This window comes from Pleurodeles waltl, chromosome 3_1 (genome assembly GCF_031143425.1).
Source record: "Pleurodeles waltl isolate 20211129_DDA chromosome 3_1, aPleWal1.hap1.20221129, whole genome shotgun sequence".
NCBI classification, from domain to species: domain Eukaryota; kingdom Metazoa; phylum Chordata; class Amphibia; order Caudata; family Salamandridae; genus Pleurodeles; species Pleurodeles waltl.
Window position 1 is genome coordinate 1,694,588,033 of NC_090440.1, and position 14,448 is coordinate 1,694,602,480.

A 14,448-nucleotide genomic window follows, 5' to 3' on the forward strand; every position below is an offset into this window, starting at 1 on the left:
CGAAGGAACTGGTGATGACGGAGCTGGGGAGCAATGATTTGGCTGGCCTTGTTGAAAATGTGGTGGGGGCACAGGTCTGTTGGGGAGCCTGAGTGGATGGAGTTCATGGTTTTGCCGATTTCTTCGTTGTTGGTGGGGGTCCAGGTGTTCAGTCGGTTGGTGCGGCAGGGTGTTGTGGTGTTGATTGTGTTGGTGGTGGTGGGTGCTGATGATGAGGGTGATCAGAAGCTGTTGTGTACGTCTGCGATTTTGCAGTGGAAGTAGTTGGAGAGGGAGTTGCAGAGGTCTTGGGAGCGTGGGGGGTCGATGGTGCAGGATTTGGGTTTGGCAAGTTCTTTGATGATGGCAAAGAGTTTCTTGCTGTTGTGTGTGTTGTTGTCTATGCGTTCTTTGTAGAATGATCGTTTGGTGGTCTGGAGGAGTTGGTGGTGTTTGCGCATGGCTGTTTTAAGGGTGGAGAAGTTGCTCATTGAGGGTTCTTGGCACCAGGCTTTCTCAGTTTTTCGGCATTCTCGTTTGGAAGATTGAAGTTCTGTGGTGAACCAGGGGGCAGTCTTGGTAATGCGGGTGTTGTTGTTAGTTTTCAAAGGGGCAAGGGAGTCTTCACAGGTTTCTAGCCATCGTGTGAGGTTGTGGGCGGCGGTGTTGGGGTCGTTGGTGATGGGTGGTGGAGCTTGTGAGAGGTTGGAGATCAAGTGTTCCTTGGAGATCTTGTTCCACTTGCGGTAGGGTGTGGTGAGTTGTTGGTGGTGGGTTTCATGAAATGGAAGTGGACGCAGTGGTGGTCATTCCAGTGGAGTTCGGGGCTGTGAGTGAAGGTGATGTGGTTGCTGGAGGTGAAGATAACGTCTAGCGTGTGTCCCGCTGAGTGGGTGGGTGAGGTGACCAGTTGCTTCAGGCCGAGGTTTGTGAGGTTGTCCAGCAGGGCTGTGGTGTTGCAGTCGTGGGTGCTTTCCAGGTAAAAGTTGAGGTCACCAAGGAGTGTGTAGTCTGTGGAGGAGAGGGCGTGGGAGCTGATGGTATCGGCGATGGTGTCACAGAATGGGGGGCGGGGTCCTGGTGGTCTGTAGATGAGGGTTCCTCTAAGGGTGGTGTAAGCGTTTATGTATATTTGAAAGTGTAGGTGTTCTGCGTTGTCTAGGGAGTCGTTGGTGTTGGTGGAGATTTTGATGGAGTTTTTGTGTATTATGGCGATACCTCCTCCTGGTTTGTTGGTGCGGTCTCTACGGGTGATTTTGTAACTCTCTGGGATGGCTATGGCGATGCCGGGTTCTGATGAGGGGTTTATCCATGTTTCAGTGAGGAAGGCGATGTCAGGGGAGTTTGTGAGGAGTAGGTCCCAAAGTTCGATGGCGTGCTTGTGGACGGAGCGGGTGTTAAGGAGGATGCAGTTGAGGTGAACAACATGCAGATTTTGGTGCTTTCCCAATCAGACTCCGAATGTTACTGTAAATACCTAGCATTTTCTCTGGATAAATCAATGGGTTTTACCAGCCAATATATATCACAAAACTCATAATGATAACTCATAATAGTCATGTGTAGTAACAGAAGTTACCGTAACTAATGCTATAAAACAGGCCATTCATAATAAGGGCCTCAGAGTGACATCTGGTATGCAAAGAGCTGTGACAGTGGCATAGCGGCATAGTAATTAATCTATTGATTATCACAGCCATCGGAGTGTGGGTTAGAACTTTGAATATAGCTAAGATGTGTTAACATTACCAAGGAACACAGGGTGTGAGAGGGGACAGTGAAGGATTCATACATAGACTAGCATTGTCTAGGACACCAGATGCAAGGTAGGGAACAGGTGGGGGTAACAGAATAGTGTAATCAATCTACAGAATTAAATTACTAAGGGCGTCAGGTGTGAGACAGGGGACAAGCACAAGTAGCAGGAAGATATTTATTGATCTACAAACACATTAGTTTGGATTTGCAGCATCAGCAAGTCTAAGAAAAGGATTGATCAGGTAACACCGAAGTAGATGTTTGATTTAATGGATCAACATTACTGCACCAACATTATAAGGCTTGTGACTGGGATAAGTATGAAGGGAAAGAAAAGTCCTTCTACGCAACTTTGTTAATCTCGAAGAAGAAACTTTAGATGCATGAGGAGTTATGTGCAGGAAACCTTCACAGGCATCCATTGGTAAACCAATATGAAAAATAAGACACTGGACCATTACATGAAATGGACAGTAATGCTAGATGTGCCTATCTTAAAGAATACAAGGCCTGACAGAGTTTGGTGGCCAGGTAACACCAGAGGCGTAGCTCCAGGGGGGTTGTTTGGGGTGTTAAACCCACTAATAAATGTATTTTCTTCTAAATAGTTGGGTACTGGTGCTTTCAGTCGAGTATTGTGAGATGTCAGTTGGATTTCACCAGAAATGTTTACATACACACAGACAAAAACACACACATGTGTTGAAAGTCCTCAAAAATATTAGTTATTTTACAAATTATCATAATATATATTGTATTTTATCTATTAGTACTCCCACCAGTCCGCATTCCTCTCCCTTTCCGCTGCCCCATTGGCCCTCTCATGCACCCTGCTTGTCGTATAATAATGCATTTAAACATTATATGCCAGCCTGATTGTTGGAAAATCTGAAGCTCACACCCCTCCAAACTTACTGACCAAGCCACGCCCCTGGGTAACATTGATAAAGCGTCCACCTTCTTGTAAGTGCATTATAATCTATGGTACCTGTAATAAGGAAGAGTAACCTGTCGCCACACTCCATATCAGGCCAAAGATTTATTTAACAGCAGGATAATTACAAATTACAATGTGAGAAATATTATGCCGTTACTTGCGTGTTTGTGTGACCCTGCATTTGTTTGTGGTTCACTGAATGACCTTTCACTATGAAACCATCCACCAGGTAATAAATTATTGTTTGAAGTTTGAATGCATGACTTTCATTATTTGTAACAAGTCATCAAATACAAGCTGAACATTTAAACCTGCAGCCTGTGGCCAGCACAGATAATTTCGAGAATAGATTTGGAAAAGCTGGGCTTGTTAGTGAGCTTTCATAAATATATGGCAACAAGAAATGCAGAAAATATCCAAGTCAATCAATTTCACTTACGTAAGTGCCTGAACAGGTTCTTATTGCAGAATAACTCTACAACCCTATTTGCTGACAAACCTACAAATTCTGATCACCGGGTAGAGGGTAGATTTAGTTCTGTGGGCACTGGGTTGCCTACACCTTTTGAATACACCCAATGACTGGTTAAAGCTTTGGACTATCAATGCTAACTTATTTATGACTTTCGAACCCTCCACAGACCAGGTTATTTAGCTATGAAGTGCTTAGTGACACATCAAGGATGCCATCAGCAAGCAAGAACATGCTCTCCCTCACACCCCCAGTGGGAAGTAAAAGACACCCGTAATTGTGACGAAACAGGCCCTTCACACCACTGGGCCCTAGTGCCACTTCATCTGCTGCCCTTATGAGAACTACAGAACCTGGGAGTGTTGAGCACAGAGTGAGGACAGCTGTAGACATCCTTGTGAACTTGAAGCCTTCCTAGCTTGCTGATTTACCATTTTAAAAGTATGTATGCAGACTGGTGGATAGATATTGAACTCTGCATGGATTGCCATTCTGGCAGTTCTAAATATAAAGCAGTGTCGCTGGTTAAAAAATTTACATACTGAACGTCTGGTGGCCTTAAACCTCAATCTATAGATAAGAGGGTTAGGAGGTTTGCTGCTATAATCCTCCATCAGTATGTGAGAATTTCACAACCGTGTTTTTTAATTCAAATTCAAATTTAAAAGGAGTGGCTGCGTTTATATAAAATCATACCTTCAACACTGAAAAAAAAGTCAGATAGTTTCTGAAACTGTTGGGGTTGGTCAGTTTCTTCTAAATGAAAGGCTATGTTATTTTGTTGCAAAGAGAAGGCGGGGGTTATTGATAGTTGAAGATTTTATGATGGAATTATTATGAAAGGAAGGTAAGAGGAGATTGGACGGATCACCTTGTTCCTTCACACAGTATATCGACTAGAAGGAAAAGGTATGTAATCCTAGATCTCCTTCTAGAGAACCTAACTGAAATCTTAAGCATTGATAATAATAATAATGCACACTGAACTGTTCCTCCCATGTGCAGGATTTCCAGGATCCTGCATGTAGACAGGATAATTCAATGCATATCATTATCAATGGAGACCTTCGAAGAAGAACAGCAGGAGCCTATGGGTGCCTGTCTTCTAAAAAAAAACACCAATGTCCTTTAAGCATTTAGAGTTTGGGGTTGTCTTCCAGGTCAGGGGAGATTTGGGTTCTTTTCCTGTGACCTGAACAGGAAAAAAGCTGATCTGATAGTCATGGCGTCGAAAAGGCCGCCCTCAGTTTGGTGACACCTTCCAAACTGTGTCCACAAAGGAAAACCACTATCCCCGGTTCTAAGTAAGGCTGGGAATGTGAGAGGTAGGCACACAAAACAGTTGCCAATTTTTAGGTGCTATCCCATTACCAGTATCTTCTAATGGAGGAGTTGGTGTGGAATGCAGAATATGGATTTCAGGATTTGCAATCTCACAGTGTGGGTTGCAGATTAGAGACTGGAGCATATCAGCTCTTGCAAAGAGCGAGAAAAGTGATAGACGTGTGTTTATTAATTGTGTGCGGTGAAGAGCAATGGGGAAAGAAGGGTTTCTTCTTTTGCACTGTGGGATGCATATCGGAAAGTGGATGATCGCACAATGTGCACTACAAAGGAGGGGCTGTTCTTTCGCATTATGAGATGCTCTCACAGCATGTGCTGTGAAAGTGTAGGACACAGAGCGTGGGCTGGTGGGGCTTTAATTCCACACTGGGCAATACAGCAAAGAGGGTGGATGAATTATTTCAGCTTGTACTAATAATAGCAGTGAGAATGATCTAATGACCTCTCAATCCTGGTTTAACACCAGGAAGAGAAACAAGGTAGCACTACTTGCTGTGACCCACAGCCAAAAATAGGCCTAGCAGGAGCCATAAAGCCATTCCCTGGCCCACCTGTCTGCAGGAGATTATCGACAGATTAAGAAACTGCTAAGAGGTTTAGCAGGCTCTGTACACATCACACCAGGGCCCTGGCACTGCCAGGGATACGGGACATTACATATAAGGGCTTTCTTTCGAGCTTCGGGCGGGATCGGCAGCTTTGCCCAACTGACTTGCTTACTCAATGGGTGCGGCGAGTCGCCACCTTTCCAAGAAAAAAAACGTCAAGTCATTTCTTCTGATTTCGCAGTTTTGGAGTGCATTGGGGTACATTTTGGACTTCTTCAGTGTGGCCCTAACTACAAAGGAGAATTAAATCATTGTATTTCAAATTATACCCTTTAAGCATGGAAAATATTTCTTTCTGCTGATGTTCGCTATTTTCTTTAACTAAGCATTCCTGTGACAAACTAGCCATGCTCATAAGTTACCGGCCAAGTGGCCAGCATGGTAGGAACTGAGACAATAACACCCTCCCTCTTTCTCACTCTCCAGAGAATTCTACCATGCTTGCAGAAAGAGAGGCTTGGCTCCCGGGCCATACAATACCTAGAGCCACAGGAAATGTAAATATGCAGCAATTAATGACCAAATAATGCGGCAAATTTGACTAGATTGTGCATCAATAAATGGTAAGTTATGCAGTAAAATGTGGAACATTCTCTGGCAGTATGGTTGTGCTATTTTCACATTTTAACACAAATGAAATCTGGCTAGCAAACGTTTTATCTCAATAGTACCCGTTTAACACATGTATACAGCACATAGCAATTAAAACTTAATCAGTAAAATTATGCAGACTGTCTGCTACTGGTACGTCCTGTGGTGCCTTTTAAAGTAACCTTCGACAAGTCTGAGCTAGATACAATTATTTTTTGTTGAAACATGCCGATTACGGATCTGATGGTGGAATCGGCGTGGCATTTGCAGTAAATCCAAAACTATGAGGAAAGTGCGGTATGAGCTGTTGAAAAATTTACTTCAAGTGCCCTTGTCCATTCACTTTGCAGGGAAGATCAGAGCATCATCCCAGCCCCCTCGATCTGCACAGCGGACACATTTAATGGCCAACACTCCGTGCTATTACCAAGCGAGATGTCAAAAAATGTAGAGCACCGAAACCAAACGTTTAATTTCCGTGTGCAGGAGCAGATTCGGAAAAAAAAGTTTGAATGGCGGGATGTGAACAGCTCTGAGCAGATATATAAGTATATCTGTGCCAAGACCCTGAAAAAAGACAAGTGCAATTTGGGCGTATTTCGCGCTCCTTTTAAGGGATTTTTGCAACTACTCGATTGGGGTATTTGCTTGACAGATGAATGCTCATCGCTTTGTGTGGTGTGGGTTTAGCCCAGTTCTCTTCCAGGCACAGTTACAGCGCCCCAGAACCTTCTATGCAGTACACCTGCAACTTAGATCTGCACCTACACCTTTTCCAGAGCACACATTCTCCACAGGTATAAGGCCCAAGAGTGGTCTCTGTGCCACACCTGCTCCTCGAATATCCATCCCCAGAGCTATCCCTACATCACACCTGCTCCACGGATGCCTGCTCCACACATTTTACTCCATCACACCTGCTCTGTATTTTTGCACTCACAGCTTTCCAAGCAGCACACCTGCTCCGCAGATATAAGCCCCCAGAACCTTCTCTGCAAGACAGTAGCTCCACAGATATATGCCCTGAGAGCTCTCCCTGCACTATGGCCCCACGCAGATCTGCACCAATAGCTTTCCAGAACTAAGCCAACCTCACAGATAACTTCTTAGATTTTTCCCAGTCCCACATCTGCTCTACGGATATCTGACCCCAGATCATTCCATGCACCACACCAGCTCTACGGATATCCGACCCCAGATCATTCCATGCACCACACCAGCTCTACAGCTATCTGACCCCAGATCATTCTGAGGAAATTCGATTTTTAATACGATCGTATCGACCCGCCATTTTGTGGCCCGCCGCCATTTTATGTTGCCTTCACTCAGGCAGCACAGCGAACGAAGTCCATTCTGCCTTTTCTGCTTATTCTGCAACATGGTGTTCAAAACAGCCTTCTGCCTCTATCTTTACAAGGCTGGTATTAAGGTCTGACCGAGTACACTAATCCCTGTCTGGTTTTCTAATCCTTGTTTCAACTATCTGTAGGCTCACACTATTCTCCGCCGATCTTATCTTATCGTCTGGCCTTCGCTGTCCTTTGCTAGTATTCTCTCATTTCACAACTGTCCTCCAAACGCACACAAACTTATCGCACCACATGCAACTTTGTTGTGGATCGGTTAATGAATTAGTTCAAGGGAGGGGTGACAAACACAGCTGGAGGGGAGGCAACCTTAAGTCACTTGATACTTTGTTTTCCAATTCCTTCTATTGGTGCTGTCTTGTTTTCCGACATTTCTATTGGCTCTGTTCTATCTTTACATTATTCTTACTGGCTCCTTTCTATGTGTTCTGGGAGTGTATGTAGTTAATAAATGGTTTTTATACGGTATATAAGATTGTGCGCCACAAAGTAAAGTGGCAGTCTCCTGAGAACATACCTTGTGTACTTCTTGGACAACTGTACTAGCTGCAGCTAATAAAATCTGATCTTTTACGCATGACAGAGTGTCCCGTGTCTCTGTTAGTTGAGGCAGGTGAATCCAAGGAGATTTCAGGCGTACCCTGCGCCGCCAGGCCCATAAGGTTCTGGTTCTTCAACTGGCGCCCAACGTGGGGCGGCTTCAGCGGTACCGGTTCTGCCTGAAGGTCGTGAGGAACCCCGCAAGAAAATTCTGGAGGAATCGCGAGCCACGTCAAGCGACCCCTGTATGTCGAAGTGGTCCGAAGGTCTTTTTCAGCGCGGTTACTCCTTCCTGACGGCTACTGACGACTGCTGCCCTGACTGCCGCCCTGCCTTGGCCCTTTCTTTGATGATGTATGGTAAAGCGAGACGATAGACGGGCCTCTGTTGGTGTAAGAAGACATCCTTAGTTAAGTATTTGGTGGGTCGCGCCCACAAATTTTGGTCTTTGTTTTGTCCTTAGGTCCTTAGATTTGGCCATTGCAGTGGCCAAAGCCGAGGGGTAAGTGCATTTGTGCTGTGTAAACTCAAAGTTTTACCCCCTTGATGTTTGTGAACAGCCAGTAAAAATCGTGAGATGTCTGGTCTGACTAAGTTTGGAAAACGTTGTTGCTTTGGTTGTAATAGGGACTCCCAGCTTGAGGACTCCTGTCCGATTCCTTCGGTTGGAACTCCCACATATGAGCTCTATTCTAAACATGGTGTTGGTCCTATTGCCTTTAATAAGACATGGACCCGATATACAAAGAAAGATGGTGTTTTAAAATGGCCAGAAAATGGTAGTTTCGAAACTGATGTGCTAGATAATTTAGAAGCAACGTTATTTAAAAGAAAAGCCCGGCCGGCAATGTTTGACTCTTTTCGCCTTTGGCGTAAGGAAGCCAAACAGAGAGAAATTAAACAAGCGAAACGAGATAGGAAAACAAAGGGAATGACGATTATACAGGCTGCTCAGCAATTCAAAGATGATGAAATAGATAATGCAATGGAAATTTCAGACAGACAGCATCGAATGGCAATAGATAAATGCTATCCGACGTTGCCTATCTCTTCCCTTGATAAGAGAAAAGATTTTGAGGAAGATTCCTTAATGTCCCACTTATTGAAATTGCCTCCGCCCTATGTACAAGGTGCTAATGCACCCCCGATGTTACAGCCTGTTCAGCCGCCAGTTGTGCTTCCGCCTGCTCCAGCTTTTCCACATTTGCCTCCTCAAGTATTGCCTATGCCAGCTTTGCCTTTAACTCCTTTGCCTTCTGCTCCTTTGGCAATTCCTAATGCTCCTTTAGTTAATTCACCTAATACCTTGTCCCCTATCCTTATGTCAAATTCTCCATCTATGCGTAAGCGATTTGCAGATACTGTCTCTGGTCTCTTATCACCTTTCTTTGAAGCTTTAAACGTGTCTCCAGCTTTTTCTCGAAGACAGTCTCGTAGTCAATTCCCAGACTCCGAAGAGCGAGAAAAATTGGACTCACTTGCTTGTAGATGGATCAAGAAGGGTCCCCAATATAGTACGTCTGATATTATGTCCACCTTTCTGCAATGGAATGCACCTACGCAGAGATATGTTTTTAAAGTTATGTGCGATACTCTCGCTAAAGAATGGGAGGATATGAATTTGGGTTCGGTCCCACAGGATCTGTTAGATGTTCAGGCTGACTTTGACAAAGGACTTATTGTGGGTCCTAAGGTTGAAAACGCTGTCAGAACACTTATTTCTTTCAGATCCCTATTGTTCTCACAGACTTTTCCTGATTCTGATCCTTCAGTTAGGACAGCACTGAAAAACTATCCCATGAGAGAGGTTTCTCCAATATGGAAGGAAGAAGTTGCAGCAGCAGGTGCTAATCCAGCTATTCCTGCGCATTTTCAGCGCATGTGGATACATGTCCCCTGGAAAAGGTCTGAAGTTTTAGCACTTAAACAGTCACTACCAGATTCACGCAAAAATCCTGCTGGTTACTATAAAGAGTTGTCGCAAACAGTTGATGCATGTACTATGAATCTAGCAGATATTGACATGTTGATGGGAAATGTAGTTCCACAGACAATATGGGCTAAAATTCGTAGAGAGGATCACGCTCAAGAATTAGGCGGTGATTGGAACGCTATTATTGCCGCAGATAGAGGTCAAGTAGGTGGTGCAAAGCCCGACGCTTTGATCTCAGAACTCCCTGGTAGGATTATTACATTAATGAAAACAATGATGCCTGCTTTGAGAGTTAATTGGGATAAGCTAGCAGCATGTAAACAAAAGAAAGATGAAAGTGTTTCCGATTTCTTTACCCGATTCGAGGAGACATTCATTGATCACAGTGGTCAAGATATGGCTACAGAAGGGGGACAGCGATTATTTGTGGATAAGTTCGTATATAACTTGCTTCCTGAACTATCACACAAGCTAAAAGACTCCGAGAGTTCATGGGCAGTTTCTTCTTCCGCCCAGATATTGGCTACTGCACAATATTATGAAAATAGAGACAAAGAAGAAAGGGAAAAACAAGAGAAAAAGACGAAAGAATTAAAAACTAAAGTTCTCTTGCAACAGGCTTATCCTCCTCGTTATGTTCAGCCTCAGTTTCAACAGCCTCCGCAGTTTCAGAGGTTGTATCAAAAGCCTGAACCATTCATTCCAAGACCTTTGCTAGGTCCCAATCAATGTGCTTATTGTAGGGAGGAAGGTCATTTTAAGAACAGTTGTCCGGCATTGTTGCAGCGTAATGGAGCAACATCTGCTTCACGAGGTCGTGGTGGTCCTCAGTCAGCAAATAGAGGTAGAGGTCGAGGTGTGTTAACCCAAGAGCAGCGTTCTTTTGTTCCTCCAAATTCCGGAAATTACTTTGACCAGCAAAATGTTAGGTCTACACAGTATTACAGTGAGGATCAGTATATTGAAGGAGGGAATGAAAGTCTTCATTTTGAATAGGACAGCCATGGACAAAGTAAGGGGGTTACGTCAATTCCAGTGGATCAGAATGGACCTTATGTTAATGTCACTACAATGGGTGTTTCAGAGCCATTTCTTTTAGATACTGGTGCCATGAGAAGCTCTATCATTCATTCTAAACTCCCTGGCGCACCTTTGTCTGGCTTAACGAATGTATCTGTAGGATTTTCTGGCGCCCCTGTTCGCAATCCAGTTTCTTGCCCTTTGCCTGTTTCAATAGGCCCTTATGATTTAGAAGCTCCGCTTCTTCTGACGAATGGTTGTGGTGAAAATCTGTTGGGTTTAGATCTATTAAAAAGAATGCATGCTACGATATATTGTTCACCTTCTGGTGTATACCTCACTCTAGGACAGAAAATGACTAGTCCAATGTACTTATCAAAAGATCAATTCCCACCTGAATTGCTTTCTCTTCCCGAAACGCTTTGGGCTACGGGTCCGAATGACGTTGGTTGCCTTGAGATCCCACCTTATGTTGTTACTCTTAAGCCCAATGCTGAAATGCCACGTATTCCGCAATACAGAATCTCTACTGAAGGTGAGAAAGCACTTCTGGAAATTGTCCATGATTTGATTCAGAAGGGTGTGGTTGAGGAAACGAGAGGAAATACATGTAACAGTCCTGTTCTTCCGGTTCTTAAACGCACTGATCCTTCTCAGCCTCCTGTTTATCGTTTTGTAATTGATCTTCGGGAGGTAAACAAGATTGTCGTACCGCAGTTTCCTGTAGTCCCAGATATCACTGCTCTGTTGACGATGATACCTTCTACAGCGACTTGGTTTTCAGTTATTGATCTAAAGAATGCTTTCTTTAGTATTCCCATCGCCGAAGAGAGTAGAGATATTTTTGGTTTTTCCCTCGGAGGCCGAAGCTTCCGGTTTAAACGCGCACCTCAAGGTTATTGTGAAAGTCCCTCTATTTACAGTCAAGCTCTAAAATGTCATCTTGATGCCTTTTCCTTACCGTCCGGTGCCGCTCTCATTCAGTACATGGATGACTTATTAGTTGCAGCTGATTCAGAGGAGATTTGCAAAAACGTGACCGTTGCACTGTTGCGTCATTTGTTTGATCTGAATCACAAGGTTTCTCCTTCTAAATTACAATATGTCTGTCGCGAGGTGACTTATTTGGGTCATCTCTTGTCAAAGGAGGGACGACGATTGACCCCCGAACGAATTCAGGCAATTGCACAAATGTCAGTGCCATCCACACAAAGAGAGGTACGTGCTTTTTTGGGCATTACTTCTTATTGTAGACAGTGGATTCCGAGTTTCTCTTTATTGGCTAAACCGCTGTTGGCGCTAACTTTAAAAGATACGCCTCAGCCTCTTCCGTGGACTGACGAGTGTCAGAAGAGTTTTACTGATTTGCGTATTGCTTTGTGTTCTGCTCCTGTATTGGGTACTCCTGATTACAGTAAGCCCTTTACGCTCTATGTCCACGAAAGAGAGGGTTGTGCATTGTCAGTCTTAACGCAGCGTTTTGGAGATCAACAGCGACCATGCGCATATTTCTCAGCTACGTTAGATCCAGTAGCTAAAGCATTGCCTAGTTGTCTTAAGGCGACAGCGGCAGCAGAAATTTCTATTCGACCGTCTGCTGGAGTAGTGCTAGATAATACTCTCATTGTTATGGTGCCACATGCAGTGGATACTTTACTAAATAGGACAAAAACGCAGCATCTTACGAGTGCTCGGTTGTCCGGATATGAGCTGACGCTTTTGGCTAGTCACATACACATCAAACGATGTAATACCCTGAATCCAGCTACTTTGTTGCCTCTTCCAGAAGAGAGAGATGTCTCTGAACAGCATGATTGTTTTCTCCGTACTGAAGAAGAGACCAAGGGTAGAATTGACCTAAAAGACACGCCATTAGTGAATCCAGATGGAACACTATGGGTAGATGGTTCTTGTTTCAAGCTCCCGAATGGAGATACAGTTTCAGCCTACGCTATTACTACTTTGCATACGATTGTGGAGACAACACGCATTAGACATAATTCAGCTCAGGCAGCTGAATTGATAGCCTTAACTAGAGCGTGTGTGTTATCCAAAGGAAAAAGAGTAAACGTGTACACTGATAGCCAATACGCTTTTGGTGTAGCGTTTAACTTTGGGCGTTTATGGAAGGAAAGAGGATTCTTTACTTCCCATGGTACTAAGATACAACATGGTCAATTAGTGACTGAACTTCTTGAGTCACTTACAATGCCTACTCAGATAGCGATCGTGAAGTGTAGTGCACACAAAAAGATTGTGGACGATGTTGGTCGAGGAAATGCATTTGCAGATGAGGTAGCGAAAAAGACAGCCAGAGACAACACAAGTCGAATGTATGTTGCAGGTTCCCGCAAACTGCGTAAGAGAAAAGGGAATGTGTGACGATACAGTAGAGAGTGTGAAATCAATTCAAGGAGAGGCTACGGAGAATGAGTTGAGAAAGTGGAAGGAAAGTACAGGAATGTTAGATGAGATGGGATGTTGGGTTGAATTATCAGAACATCAACGTTGGCTGTTACCAGATGCTTATGTACTACCTGTAGTTACTATGGCACATGGTCCAGCTCACCTAAGTGCAAAAGGAATATGTAAACTTCTGGCTCCAGTGTGGCAAAATGAGGGGATCCCAAAGTGTGCAAATAATGTAGTAAAACATTGTATTGTTTGCTTGATGTACAATCCGGGAAAGGGAACCCCAACTCCAGCAGGTCATTTTGCTCCTCCAACATATCCATTTGAGGTGTTGCAGATCGATTATATTCACATGGAACGATGCAACAACCTTAAATATGTTCTGGTGGTAGTATGTGCTTTTTCTAGATGGGTAGAAGCCTACCCTCTGAAGGACAATACTGCTTTATCAACTGCCAAAATACTTTTGAAATAATTCTTCCCTAGGTTTGGTTTGCCGCGCATTGTCTGGAGTGACAATGGGAGTGAATTTGTGGGTCAAGTCATGCAAAAAGTTTGTGCAGGTCTTGGCATAAAACAGAAGTTCCACGCGGCGAATCACCCACAGTCGGCTGGTTTAGTAGAATGCTACAATGGAACCTTGAAGCTTAAAATTGCTAAGGTGCAAGCTAGCACAGGACTTAATTGGCCTGATGCTTTACCATTGGCTCTTCTGTCCACCAGAACAGCAGTACACTCTCGTTTGGGGCTTAGCCCTTACGAAGTGATATTTGGTCGCCCAGCTAATGTATGGGGAGTTCCTCGCCCTAAGAAATACTCAGACTTGCCATACCCGATGTTGATTGACTACTTGCATGACCTTACAACTAAATTGCGTGTTCTTCATCAACAGGTTCAGAGTGCTCTACCAGAGGCTTCCACAGACCCAGGTCATTCCATCCGACCAGGTGACTGGGTCTGCACGAAAAATTTCCAACGACAGAGAAATTTGGAGCCCAGATGGAGAGAGCCACGCCTGGTTCTTTTGACCACAAGAACAGCAGTTAAAGTCGAAGGAAAGAAAAACTGGGTGCATGCCGTGCACTGCAAGAAAGTGCCTTTGCCCTTGCCTTTCGATCAGTGGGTCCGTAGAGGCATCAGTGACTCTGAAAGTGAGAAAGTTCCGCAATTTGTACCATTCAGTGATGCGCGTCTAATTGGAACACTTTCTGAGAAAGAGGACGACGACATCCTTCAAGAAGCAATACCATCGCATCGTCGCTTGAACACGACAAATCCAGGAACATTGTTTCAAAACCAGACTGCCTCTGGACAGGAACGCTTTAATTTGAGACCAAGACCAAAGAACTTGTAAATTTCTCTCCTATGTAGTACTCTATCCCGGTTGCAGGGTCACGGTAGGAGTCTTAGTTACGACCTGAGTAAGTGGCAATAGGCCTGCAGGACCTCACAGTGTCATAGGACGGTAGATAATCGTGACTACAGTG